This window comes from Capricornis sumatraensis, chromosome X (genome assembly GCF_032405125.1).
Source record: "Capricornis sumatraensis isolate serow.1 chromosome X, serow.2, whole genome shotgun sequence".
Lineage (NCBI taxonomy): Eukaryota > Metazoa > Chordata > Mammalia > Artiodactyla > Bovidae > Capricornis > Capricornis sumatraensis.
The window spans coordinates 86,933,625-86,947,759 of record NC_091092.1 but is presented as its reverse complement, the minus strand read 5'-3'; the positions used below and the strand labels follow the sequence as shown (position 1 = coordinate 86,947,759).

At 42.6% G+C, this 14,135-nt stretch overlaps 1 pseudogene; it reads left to right on the top strand.

Annotated features, from left to right (window-relative positions):
- Positions 1-12,519: 12,519 nt before the first annotated feature.
- LOC138071408 (large ribosomal subunit protein mL52 pseudogene) lies at positions 12,520-12,833 on the top strand (annotated as a pseudogene).
- The last annotated feature ends 1,302 nt before the right edge of the window (positions 12,834-14,135 follow it).

Genomic DNA, 14,135 nt, shown 5'->3' with positions numbered 1-14,135 from the left:
CTGAATAGACATTTCTCCAAAGAAGACATACGGATGGCTAACAAACACATGAAAAGATGCTCAACATCACTCATTATCAGAGAAATGCAAATCAAAACCACAATGAGGTACCACTTCACACCAGTCAGAATGGCTGCGATCCAAAAATCTGCAAGCAATAAATGCTGGAGAGGGTGTGGAGAAAAGGGAACCCTCTTACACTGTTGGTGGGAATGCAAACTAGTACAGCCACTATGGAGAACAGTGTGGAGATTCCTTAAAAAATTGCAAATAGAACTACCTTATGACCCAGCAATCCCACTGCTGGGCATACATACCGAGGAAACCAGAATTGAAAGAGACACATGTACCCCAATGTTCATCGCAGCACTGTTTATAATAGCCAGGACATGGAAACAACCTAGATGTCCATCAGCAGATGAATGGATAAGAAAGCTTTGGTACATGTACACAATGGAGTATTACTCAGCCGTTAAAAAGAATTCATTTGAATCAGTTCTGATGAGATGGATGAAACTGGAGCTGATTATACAGAGTGAAGTGAGCCAGAAAGAAAAACACCAATACAGTATACTAACACATATATATGGAATTTAGAAAGATGGCAATGACGACCCTGTATGCAAGACAGGAAAAAAGACACAGCGGTGTATAACGGACTTTTGGACTCTGAGGGAGAGGGAGAGGGTGGGATGATTTGGGAGAATGGCATTCTATCATGTATACTATCATGTAAGAATTGAATCGTCAGTCTATGTCTGACGCAGGATACAGCATGCTTGGGGCTGGTGCATGGGGATGACCCACAGAGATGTTATGGGGAGGGAGGTGGGAGGGGGGTTCATGTTTGAGAACACATGTAAGAATTAAAGATTTTAAAATTAAAAAAAAAAAGGAGTAAGTGTCTTTTAATTTCATGGCTGCAATCACCATCTGCAGTGATTTTGGAGACCCAAAAAATAAAGTCAGCCACTGTTGCCACTGTTTCCACTTTTTCCCAACTATTTGCCATGAAGTGATGGGACCAGATGCCATGATCTTCATTTTCTGAATGTTGAGCTTTAAGCCAACTCTTTCACTCTCTTCTTTTACTTTCAACAAGAGGCTCTTTAGTTCTTTTTCAATTTCTGCCATAAGTGTGGTGTCATCTGTATATCTGAGGTTATTGGTATTCCTCCTGGCAATCTTGATTCCAGCTTGTGCTTCATCCAGCTCAGCATTTCTCATGATCTACTCTACGTATAAGTTAAATAAGCAGGGTGACAATACACACCCTTGACGTACTCCTTTTCCTATTTGGAACCAGTCTGCTGTTTCATGTCCAGTTCTAACTGTTGCTTCTTGACCTGCATACAGATTTCTCAAGAGGCAGGTCAGGTGGTCTGGTGTTCGCATCTCTTTCAGAATTTTCCACAGTTTATTGTGATCCACACAGTCAAAGGCTTTGGCATAGTCAATAAAGCAGAAATAGATGTTTTTCTGGAACTCTTGCTTTCTCGATGATCCATCGGATGTTGGCAATTTGGTCTCTGGTTCCTCTGCCTTTTCTAAAACCAGCTTGAACATCTGGAAGTTCACAGTTCATGTTCTGTTGAAGCCTGGCTTGGAGAATTTTGAGCACTACTTTACTAGCGTGTGAGATGAGTGCAATTGTGCGGTAGTTTGAACATTTTTTGGCATTGCCTTTCTTTGGGATTGGAATGAAAACTGACCTTTTCCAGTCCTGTGGCCACCGCTGAGTTTTCCCAATTTGCTGGCATATTGAGTGCAGCACTTTCACAGCATCATCTTTCAGGATTTGAAATAGCTCAACTGGAATTCCATCACCTCCACTAGCTTTGTTCATAGTGAGGCTTCCTAAGGCCCACTTGACTTCACATTCCAGGATGTCAGGCTCTAGGTGAGTGATCACACCATCATGATTATCTGGGTCATGAAAATCTTTTTTGTATAGCTCTTCTCTGTATTCTTGCCATCTCTTAATATCTTCTGCTTCTGTTAGGTCCATACCATTTCTGTTCTTTATTGAGCCCATCTTTGCATGAAATGTTCCCTTGGTGTCTCTAATTTTCTTGAAGAGTTCTCTAGTCTTTCCCATTCTATTGTTTACCTTTAATGAGCTACCTTTAAAGAGCAGCCCTCCCTCCTGCTCCTTCTACTTGTCTGTCGTGGCTCAGAGCAGAACTTTGGAAGCTCTCTCTTTATCAGAACTTCCCTCTCAGATCCCAGCTACATATCCAAAGGGAGAAGGTTTTTCAGCTCACCTCTTTCTTGTCATATAAGTCTCCTCAGAAAAGCCTTCCTCTACCACCCTGTCTCCCACAGCTACTCTTTATTATATGACTCTGCTTTATTGTCATCACACTAATTGATACATCCTTTTCATTATTATTTATTTGTCTATTGACTGTCTCTTTCCACCAGAACAGTAACACAGGAGCACAGGGACCTACCTGTTTTGTTCACTACTGTATTCTCAGCGCCCAGCACTGTGCCTGGTACATAGCAGCCATTCAATACATATTTTTGTATTTTTTTTAAATTTATCTTTGATTGCACTGGGTTTTCATTGCTGCACATTGGCTTTCTCTAGGTGGGGCAAGCAGGGGTTACTCTTCATTGCAGTGCACAGGCTTCTCACTGTGGAGGCTTCTCTTGTTGCAGAGCACAGGCTCTTGGTGCACAGGCTGCAGTAGTCGCAGCGCACGGGGCTCAGCAGCTATGGCGCACAGGCTTAGTTCTCTGTGGCATGGGGAATCTTTCTGGACCAGAGATCAAACCCCTGTCCCCTGCATTAGCAGATGGATTCTTATCCACTGCACTACCAGGGAAGTCCTTTATTTTCTTAAAAAAATTTTGGAAATAAAATTTCCAAATTTATTTCAGAAATTGAAGCATAGTTGCTTTACAATGCTGTGTTAGTTTCTACTCTACAGCAAAATGAATCAGCCATACATGTACATATATCCCTCCCGTTTGGACTTCCTTCCCATTCAGGTCACCACAGTGCATTAGGTACAGTTCCTTGTGCTATATGGTATAACTATCTCATTAGTTATCTATTTTATACATTGTATCAATAGTGTATATGTGTCAATCCCAATCTGCCAAGCCCTCCCACCCCCCCCCCTTTCCTCTTTGGTGTCTATGTGGTTGCTCTCTATGTCTGTATCTCATCAATAAACATTTCTTGAATAAATAGCAACCTACCTATTTCAGTGTTCCCTGATGGGGACAAAGAACTAATTGGGGAATCAGAAAATTTGTCATTAACCATGGCCACTTAATATCTACTTCATCACTAAATGTAGTAGATAAGTATCCATTTCCTCATCCCAAAAATCAAGATGCTAACCAATACCTTTCAATATTTACCTCTCTGGAGCTGTTGTAAAGATCAAAGAGTCAACAAACAAGGTGAAAATGTTGAAAAATATACCTAAATGTGCTCATTAAAGTTTCTATGCAAAATAATAAATACCTGACATTTACTGAACTTTTACTATGTGCCAGGCATTCATCTAAGTGCTTTCCACTATGTTGTCCTTTAGTCCTCCCAACAACCTTATGAGTTAGGTACTCTTATTATCCCATTTTAAAGATGAGACAACTGAGACCCAGAGAATCTGAAGAACTTTCCCAAGCTTACACAGTTAGGAGTGGTAGAGTTTGCATTCAAACACAGATAATCCTGGCTCCTAAACCCCCATTCTGTTCTGCTTCATAGAATACCAAGACCTTGTCCATTATGCCACATGTCAGGATAAGTCCCAGCATAGTGCAGAATGGAGTAGACACATCTAGGAGGTGACAGGAACCTCTGGTGTGGAGTGGATGGTTGGCTGGAAGGAATTCAAGCTGGTGGATGGGCAGAGATTTCCAAAGGGTATTGCAGGCATAATCCAAAGTCCACAAGAAGGTCAAAAGATACCCCAAAGCAGCAGGCATCTCAACAAACAAGCAGACAAAACTCCTGGGACTCTAAGTTCAGAGGAGATTCTCAAAATGCATCCTCAGGGAACAAACTGGTAATTTGCATTTGTTCACAGTCCCCAAACCCACTACTTAGGAATGGGTCCTGAGGGATGGGGGAGAAACCAGAGTGAAACAACTCCAGACAAGTTGGCATGCATGTGCTCTTTCGGGAGCAAGAGTGGTCCCTGATGGTGTCCATTCAATGTTTCCAAGAGTCAGGCTTCATGAGGCACAGGGGGAGGAGGCATTATGGAACACTTGGGGTGCTTAGGGCCTTTGCCAATGAGTATGAAACTTATTTCAATATTTTAACAGCTAATAGGGTTTTTGCCAACAAAGGTCCGTCTAGTCAAGGCTATGGTTTTTCCAGTGGTCATGTATGTATGTGAAAGTTGGACTGTTAAGAAAGCTGCTGCTGCTGCTGCTGCTAAGTCACTTGAGCGCTGAAGAATTGATGCTTTTGAACTGTGGTGTTGGAGAAGACTCTTGAGAGTCCCTTGGACTGCAAGGAGATCCAACCAGTCCATTCTAAAGGAGATCGGTCTTGGGTGTTCTTTGGAAGGAATGATGCTAAAGCTGAAACTCCAATACTTTGGCCACCTCATGCGAAGAGTTGACTCATTGGAAAAGACTCTGATGCTGGGAGGAATTGGGGGCAGGAGGAGAAGGGGACGACAGAGGATGAGATGGCTGGATGGCATCACCGACTCGATGGACATGAGTTTGAGTGAACTCCAGGAGTTGGTGATGGACAGGGAGGCCTGGTGTGCTGCAATTCATGGGGTCACAAAGAGTCGGACACGACTGAGCGACTGAATTGAACTGAACTGAACTGAACTGAAGGGTTGTACCAGTGCCTAAAGTCTGAATGCCAGCCCTAGGTTTGAAATTCTTTACTTTCTCCTATCTTCCTCAAGCCTCAGGGCCTGGCTGAAAACTGAATTTGAGATATCATCTAACGTGAATCCAGCTGAGGAAAGAGTGGAACGGAAGGAACCTACGAGTTGCTCCTTGTGGCTCACAGAGCTCTATCCTCACTTTGATCATCTGTGTTATAACATCCGTTTACATGTCTGTCTTTCCTCTAGACTGGAAGTAGCATGTAATAATAAATGGATAAAAAGGGCCCCCCACTTCCTGGACAGTTGGCCAATCGATGTTTTGTTGAGTAATAGCTAATGTGGGCTGTATGCTGATTCTGTGCCAGGTTTCTCATCTGATCCTCGTGGCACCCCTATTGGAAACCCCATTTTGCAGCTGAAGAAATGAAGGCAGAGAAAATCAGAAACTGGCCCACAACAGGCAGCCTGATTCTGGAGTTTGCACTCTTAACTGTTGTGCTTGATTTAAGTGACTGGTAGGTGGCCATACATGTGCAAAAGTTCAGAGATGAATAGAATGTGGCTTGTTTAGGAACTGGGGAGACATATGTAGCTGGAATGCAGAGTGTGTGAAGGGGAGTTGATGGGTAATAAAGCTAGAAAAGTCAGCTGGCATCTGATTGCAAAGGGCCTTGTATATCTTGTTTGAAATTTTGGACTCACTTCTAAGGTCAATGTGAAACCATTTGAAAGGTTGGAGCCCGGCAGTTTCAGGGTGAGATTTATGTTCTGGAATGTTCAGTTGGTCTGCTGTGGGAAGGATGTATTGAGCAGAGTGCTGCTCAACTGTTATTTGCTTCCTTTGTTTATTTCTGGTTGTTCCTTTCATTTTTCATTTTTAAAATGCCAACTTCACTGGACTTTACTGATGGTTAAAAGGATTTATCCACACCCAGGCCAACACATCCCTTGTAAGGCAGGTGGTGGAGGTAAGGATGACTGACAGGAAAACCTCTGCTGTGATGGAGCCAACTGGTAAAGGGAAGGGTGGTAGATTTTAACTTGCCTTCCCTATGGCTGCACTTTGTTCACTGTCTGTATTTCACACTCTCACTCTCACCAGATGCTAGGAACTAACAGTCAACTCTAGATTCCATGCTCCCCACCCCCAAATGACAAATGGGTGTATTTTTTCTGACCCCGAAAGGGTTTCACACAACACTTCCCAGAAACTATAAATCCTGTTCCAAACTCAGCAGGAGGGAGAAGCAAAGTCAAACACCCTGACCTGCAAGTCTTCCTCTCAAGGGGTTTGATAGTATTTGTCTCCCAGAAACCTTGCTTTTGAAAAAAGAAATTTCTCCTGTCTGAGATCTCAGGTGCCTGTCAGCCAGCCCTGTGGTGGGGGGGAGGGCGTGGCTGTCTGATGTAGGGAAGAGAGGGCTTGCCAGGAAAATCTCTTCTGGCAACAAAGGGCCCACTTCTGCACTGATACAGCAACTTACTTCTCACCCTGATGCTTCTTGTAGAGCAGGCACTCCTAGAATTTGCCATGTATCTTTATCCACCTTTGAGTACATTCTTGGGGTTTTCATCCTATTTCCCTGGCCTTCCTTCTCAGTCTCTCATGGAACCCTCTTTATCTTCTCATGTGATGAATGTTGGCATACACAGAGATCCCCCTCACCTCTTCTCACCACGCCCACTCCCTAGCTGCGCCTGCTTTGCAAAGGGCTGGAAAAAGCCCCAGCTGTAACACTGCCAAACAGAACTTTGTTTAAGGTTTGCCAGACAAACCGTAGTGTTGAGGTTTGGGTCTGAAAGAAACCAGGAGCCAGAGGAGGTAGAGGTGGGTCTGAGATGAAGTCTCTCTGTGGTGCTTCTTTTCTGGGGAGAGGGGGATCCCAAAACTTTTAAAATGCAGATTCCTAGATCCCACCCAGGGAAAGTCTTCATTCCTCAGTTAGGACTGCAACACAGGCGTGTGTGTTTTGAAAAAATCTTCAAGAGATGGTCTATCACTCCTTCTTATTTTGAAAAAAAAAAAAATGAAAACCTGCATAAAGTTATAAAATTAGCACGAGTACCCTTTATCCAGTTTTACCAACTGTTAATGTTTTGCCATCTTGCTTGTCTACCTAGCACACAACTGACTAAAATGACGAATGTGCAATTATTATCATATAACATAATAACTATTATCTTGCTGAACCGTTTGAAAGTTAGTTGCAAACATTAGAATATTCAAGTACTGTAGTGTGTATCTCCTAGGAACAAGGACATTCTTTCACATATAGTTTATATACAGTTTTCCTTAAATATCCTAATAATGGCCTCTTCAGACATTCTCCTCTACCCCCTCCAAAATGCACATATTGCATGGAGTCATCTTTAGTTTCCTATCATCTAGAACAATTCCCCAGCCTTTTCACTAGTGTTTCATGACACTGACATTTTTTGAGTTCAGGCCAGTAGTTTCTAAGAATATCTGAGAGATTTTGACATACAGCCAAGGTAAAGAACAGCTTAGAGACTAGTTCAGAGAGATCACAACCAGTTAATGAACTGAAGGGCAGGCCCAGAGCCAAAACAGAGACTCAGGAACTGCATGAAAACTGAAAGGAGGTCAGAAGGGTAGTGAAGAAGGACGGTGGCTTGGCAGATTGAATGGCTTAAAAATAAAAGGTCACAGCAGCTCTTCTTCTCAGGATTACAAACACTGAAATACACCCAACAGTGATTCACCTGGTGATTTCTTGAGTCCTCTCACCCGACTCCTGTGCCCCAGGGCCTTATGCTGATTGATCGTGGCATTCATTGAACATATGCCATGTGTCAGGCACTGTTCTGAGCACATTTATCTCATTACACTTTTACCACAACGGACTCTCTAGAAGGCAAGAACTGTGATTGTCCCTATTTTTATTTTTTTTAAATTGAAGTATACTTGATTTACAATATTGTGTTAGTTTCAGCTGTACAACAAAGTGATTCAGCTTTAAACACATACATATATAGCAGATTCTTTCCTATTATAAGTTACTACAAGATATTGAATATATTTCCCTATGCTGTATAGTTAACTTATATTGTTTATCTACTTTATATATAGCGGTATGAATCCCTTAGTCCCAAACTCCTAATTTATTAAATTAGGAGTGATTGTCCCTATTTAATGAATGAGGAAACTTGAAGCCCAGTGGGATGGTAACTTGTTTATGGTCACACAGCTAGTATGTAGGGTTCCAGAATTTGAACTCAGGCAGTCTGGCTCCAGGGCCTTCACTTTTATTTTTTCATTTTCTGTTTAAAACTATCATTCATTTGACTTTTGGTTCTAGGAGACAGAACAGTTCTATCACCCCCTAAACACCTTGGCGCTCTCCCTTTATAGTCACCCCACCTCACTCCCTCCTATGAATAATGTTGTCATTTTTGTTTTGATTCTTCTGGAGGCTGTGTTTCCAACTTCAGTTAGGGTTTTTTAAATTGTGCACCACTAAGCAGGTCTTTCCTGTATATTCACCAACCAATAGTCATTTGGGCCTTCACAAAGTACTGTTAGTTCAGTTTTCCATCTGCATTATGCTAGTTAGGAGCAGTTAAAATGCACCCAGAGGTCGAGAGTAAACAGCTTTATTGGCAGCTTTCCTGAGTTCCAGCACTTCCTAGTTTCCCAGGCTTCCGTGTTGGGTTCTCATGGTTCCTTCATGGCTAGAAAGAAGCCATGTCCAGAATTGTGCTGGGCCTAGGAGAGGACAAGGAAGGAGTAGACAGAGACTGAAAAAGAAAGCCCTGGGTTTGGGCCCCTCCCTCTTAGAGCTGCAGGTGTATTGAACAGAGAGGAAAGTTCTTCAGAATTCTGGCTTCTGCCATTTCCCGTTTCCGGCTGCTCCTTGCCTCTGCCTCCACCCCCACTGTGGGACAACCTGGTGACTGGGGCACTAGAGAACAGGAAAAAAGGGGCGGGGGAGAGAGCCCTGTGTATGTCCTGCACTCCGTCTGGAGCTTAGGATTTCCCTTTGCTGCTCCTCCATGCAAAACCAGCGGCTTCCTCCTGGATCTCCTTTTGCATCACTGCTCACTTCCAGTTTTTATTTTATTTATTTATTTTATTTTATTTTATTTTTTAATTTTATTTTTACTTTATTTTACTTTACAATACTGTATTGGTTTTGCCATACATTGACATGAATCCACCACGGGTGTACATGCGTTCCCAAACATGAACCCCCCTCTCACCCCTCCCCATAACATCTCTCTAGGTCATCCCGTGCACCAGCCCCAAGCATGCTGTATCCTGCATCGGACATAGACTGGCGATTCGATTCTTACATGATAGTATACATGTTTCAGTGCCCTTAGAATGTGTTGAGTTTGTGGTGGGAGGTGCTGGAGGAACAAAAGTGGTAAACTCTCCACCAGTTTGGTGTTACTTTTATTTCTATGGTTCTCTGATCTGTCTGCTGATATGTATTGAGTTCTCAAACAGTTGCTCATGTATTCTGTACAAGTTTTAGAGTTAAGTGGCGGATAAAGAGGTGTGTGTTTATTACATTATATCCAGAAGCAAAAATCAACCCTCACTTTAAAACCCTATGCCAGACCGCCTCTCCACATAAATGTCCCATAGACCTTATGAGCTCATTATGTGCCAATCAGACTTCAATACCTATTCATTCACTTTAGTCTTACCTCTTCCAATGATCGCTATCTCAATTAATCCCACCATCATTTACCTAGTTGTCCAAGCCCATTGGAATGACTGTTGCTGAAGCTGAAGCTCCAATACTTTGGCCACATGATGCGAAGAGCTGACTCTTTGGAAAAGACCCTGGATCTGGGAAAGATTGAAGGCAAAAGGAGAAGCAGGCAGCAGAGGATGAGATGGTTAGAGAGCATCACCAACTCAATGGACATGAATTTGACCAAACTCCAGAAGATAGTGAAAGACAGGGGAGCCTGGTGTATTTCAGTCCATGGGGTCACAAAGAGTCAGACACAACTTAGCAACTGAACAGCAATGAACAACCGAGCCTAAATCCTGGGCATTGTCTGACTCCTCTCCCTCTATGCTGTTCACATCCAGTCATTCATTGATCCTTGCTTCTCCCTCCTTGTGGCTCAGCTGGTAAAGAATCCGCCTGCAATGCAGGAGACCTGGGTTCAATCCCTGGGTTGGGAAGATCCCCTGGAGAAGGGAAAGGCTACCCACTCCAGTATTCTGGCCTAGAGAATTCCATGAACTGTATAGTCCATGGGGTCGCAAAGAGTCGAACACGACTGAGTGACTTTCACTCACTCTCCCTTCTTATTTCCACAATCTTAAATTATTCAGGCCATTATTCTTTACCACCTGGATTATTGCTATAGTTAGCTAATTGGTGTGACAGGCTTTTTTTTTTTTAAATTCAACTTTCTATTTTCTATTGGCTGTATACACAAAAACACAAAATCATTAGCCACTATATTATTTTTATGCATTTTTATGGAAGTATAATTACAAAGTTGTGTTCATTTCAACTGTATAGCAGTTATATATATATATATATGTGTGTATATATATATTCTATTTTCAGATTCTTTTTCATTATAAGTTATTATAAAATATTGACTATAGTTCCCTATGCTATACAGTAGGTCCTTGTTGTTTTTCCTATTTTATATATAGTAGTGTGTATTTGTTAATCCCAAACTCCTGATTTATCTCTCCCCCTCCCTGATATCGCCTTTGGTAACCATAAGTTTGTTTTCTATGACTGTGATTCTGTTTCTATTTTGTAAATAAGTTCTTTGTGACTCTGGACTGTAGCCTGCCAGGCTCCTTTGTCCATAGGATTTTTCAGGCGAGAATACTGGAGTGGGTTGCCATTTTCTCCTCTAGGAGATCTTCCTGACCCAGGGATCCAACCCATATCTCCTGTGTCTCCTGCATTGTAGGCGAACTCTTTACCTGTTGAGCCATCAGGGAAGCTCTTTATTATATATAATGTGTATATGTTAATGCAAAACTCCAGATTTATCTCTCCCCCTCCCCACTATTCCCTTTGGTAATGGTAAGTTTATTTCCTATGACTGTGATTCTATTTGATAAATAAGTTCATTAGTATCATTTCTTTTTATATTCCACATATAAGTGATATTGTATGATATTTGTCTTTCTCTGTCTGACTTACTTCACTTAACACATGACAATCTCCAGGTCCATCCACCTTGCTGCAAATGGCATTATTTCATTCTTTTTAACAATGGAGTAATACTCCATTGTATATATGTACCACTTTATCTATTCATCTGCTGATGGATATTTAGAGTGTTTCAATGTCTTAAGCCCACTGTATTACTGATGTTATCACAAGTTGAACTTACCCTGGTCAAGAAACAGAACATTCAGTTCAGTTCAGTCACTCAGTGGTGTCCGACTCTTTGCGACTCCATGAATCGCAGCACGCCAGGCCTCCCTGTCCATCACCAACTCCCGGAGTTCACTCAGATTCACATCCATCGAGTTAGTGATGCCATCCAGCCATCTCATCCTCTGTCGTCCCCTTCTCCTCCTGTCCCCAATCCCTCCCAGCATCAGAGTCTTTTCCAGTGAGTCAACTCTCTGCATGAGGTGGCCAAAGTACTGGAACTTCAGCTTCACCATCATTCCTTCCAAAGAAATCCCAGGGCTGATCTCCTTCAGAATGGACTGGTTGGATCTCCTTGCAGTCCAAGGGACTCTCAAGAGTCTTCTCCAACACCACAGTTCAAAAGCATCAATTCTTCAGTGCTCGGCCTTCTTCACAGTCCAAAACTCACATCCATACATGACTACTGGGAAAACCATAGCCTTAACTAGGCAGACCTTAGTTGGCAAAGTAATGTCTCTGCTTTTGAATATACTATCTAGGTTGGTTATAACTTTTCTTCCAAGGAGTAAGTGTCTTTTAATTTCATGGCTGCAGTCACCATCTGCAGTGATTTTGGAGCCAAGAAAAATAAAGTCTGACACTGTTTCCACTGTGTCCCCATCTATTTCCCATGAAGTGATGGGACCAGATGCCATGATCTTCGTTTTCTGAATGTTGAGCTTTAAGCCAACTTTTTCACTCTCCTCTTTCACTTTCATCAAGAGGCTTTTTAGTTCCTCTTCACTTTCTGCCATAAGGGTGGTGTCATCTGCATATCTGAGGTTATTGGCGTTTCTCCTGGCAATCTTGATCCCAGCTTGTCCTTCTTCCAGCCCAACGTTTCTCATGATGTACTCTGCATATCAAGTTAAATAAGCAGGGTGACAATATACAGCCTTGACATACTCCTTTTCCTATTTGGAACCAGTCTGTTGTTACATTACCAGCATCCAAAATCCCCTCTTTTGTGCTTCCTTTAAAATACTACCCCTTCCCTTCTTCCTGTAGGTGACCACTATACTGACTCTCAACATCACAGCTTGTCTCTGCCATTTAAAAAACTTTATGTGTAAATAAAATCATACTGTATAATTTTCTTGTGCCTAATTTCCTTAGCTCAACATTATATTTGTGAGAGGCAATCATGTTACATATTGTTTTATTCTCACTGCTGTATAATATTCCATTGTATATCAGCTATTTTATGGTTGATAAACATTGGGATTATTTTCAGTGTGGCTTATTAAGAATATTGCTGCTATAGCTTCCCACACAGCATCGCCCTTGGCTACCGAGACCACGCCCACTTTTGGCTCTTGTGCCTCAGCATGGCTGCTTTGGGTGTCCTGAGGCTGCACTGCAGCCCTGAGGCTCACATGGGCAGCCAGTGGCAACTCCAGCAGGGCCTTGCTTCCAGCCCCTCTGGCTACCAGCCCCTTACGGAGCTCCCAGACTGATCTTAGGTGGATGGCCGCCCTTCTCCTCCAGTGAAAGGCCAGCTTTGAAGACAAACTCAAAGGGAAAAGTTTGAGAGATGAGCTGTACTGCTGTCACAGGAAATGGATGCTGGATTATAGGCATGGCAGCTCAGGCAGCAGGAGAAGTTGCAGAAAGAAGACAGGAAGCAGCAGAATGCTCTTAAACCCAAAGCATCTCTACTTCAGAACACACAGCCGAGTCAATAAAAAAGTGACTCCTGTCCCCCTTCAAAAAAAAAACAAGAGTGCTGCTACAAGTACTCCACTCCTGTACATGTCTTTTGGTGGCCATAAGCATTCATTTAGACTTGCTATATACTTAATGATGATATTTCTGACATGTATATGTTCATCTTTAATAGATACTGTAAAATTATTTACCAGAGAGGTTGTACCAATTTAAACCTCTACCAGTGATGTATGAGAGTTCCTGTTGCTCTATAGTTGGATAATACTTTAAGAGATTAATATTTTTGCATATATTTTTCTCTCCATATATTCCTCCTTTTATTTTCTTCACTTAAGCAGGTAGCTGGTCCTGGCCCTCTTGGCCACCAGCAGGCTTGTAGAAGGGCAGAAAATTGACGTTTCCCACAACACTTCGTGACTTTTGTTCACAGAGCTTTGAGCCCCAGAGGGAGGGAAAAAAATTGCCAGTAAAGAACAAACATGTTAGAAGAAATAGAAAGGAAAGAGGCTTTTCTCAGATCAAAAAAAGAGATTTCTCCAGTGTAAGGGAAGAAGAGAAAGAGCTCTGTGAATTCCAAAGTGGCAGAGCCTGGCCTGGCTTCTAGGCAGCATATGGGGAAGGCCCTAGTGAGAAGTCATGAGGTAGGGAATCTGGGAAGTTGGAACCAGAAGCAAAAATTTTTCACAAAAGCATCAGAGTGCTGCTGGACCTGAAGGGCCCTGGTGCTGATGATTTAGTTGCTAAGTCGTGTTCAACTCTTGTCACCTCCTGGACTGTAGCCTGCCAGGCTCCTCCGTGAATGGGATTCTCCAGGCAAGAATACTGGAGTGGGTTGCCATTTCCTTCTCCAGGGGATCTTTCCCACCAGAACAGGGGTCAATGGATATCTCAGCATTTACCAGTGTAAGCAAATGGCTTGATGACTGGAGGGCCATACTGCCATGTGCTTGTGTGTGTAAAATTCCAGAACTGATATACAACTATGAGTCAGGGGTCCAAAAAATAACAGGTTGCGTTTCCCTCTGTACTTATAGGATTGGGAGTTCAAAATGGAATTAACTCTGATGTATAAAGAAATGTGATATTTCTTATCCCTCAGAGTTGTGGAGTGATGTTTGTACCTCCAACACTGAGCTGGTATTCCCCAGGGCTACTCCTAACACATACAGCATCTTTATGAAACCAGTTAAGGGCTTCCCTGGTGGCTCAGATGGTAAACAATCTGCCTGCTATGTGGGAGACCCAGGTTCCATCCCTGGGTTGGGAAGATCCCTTG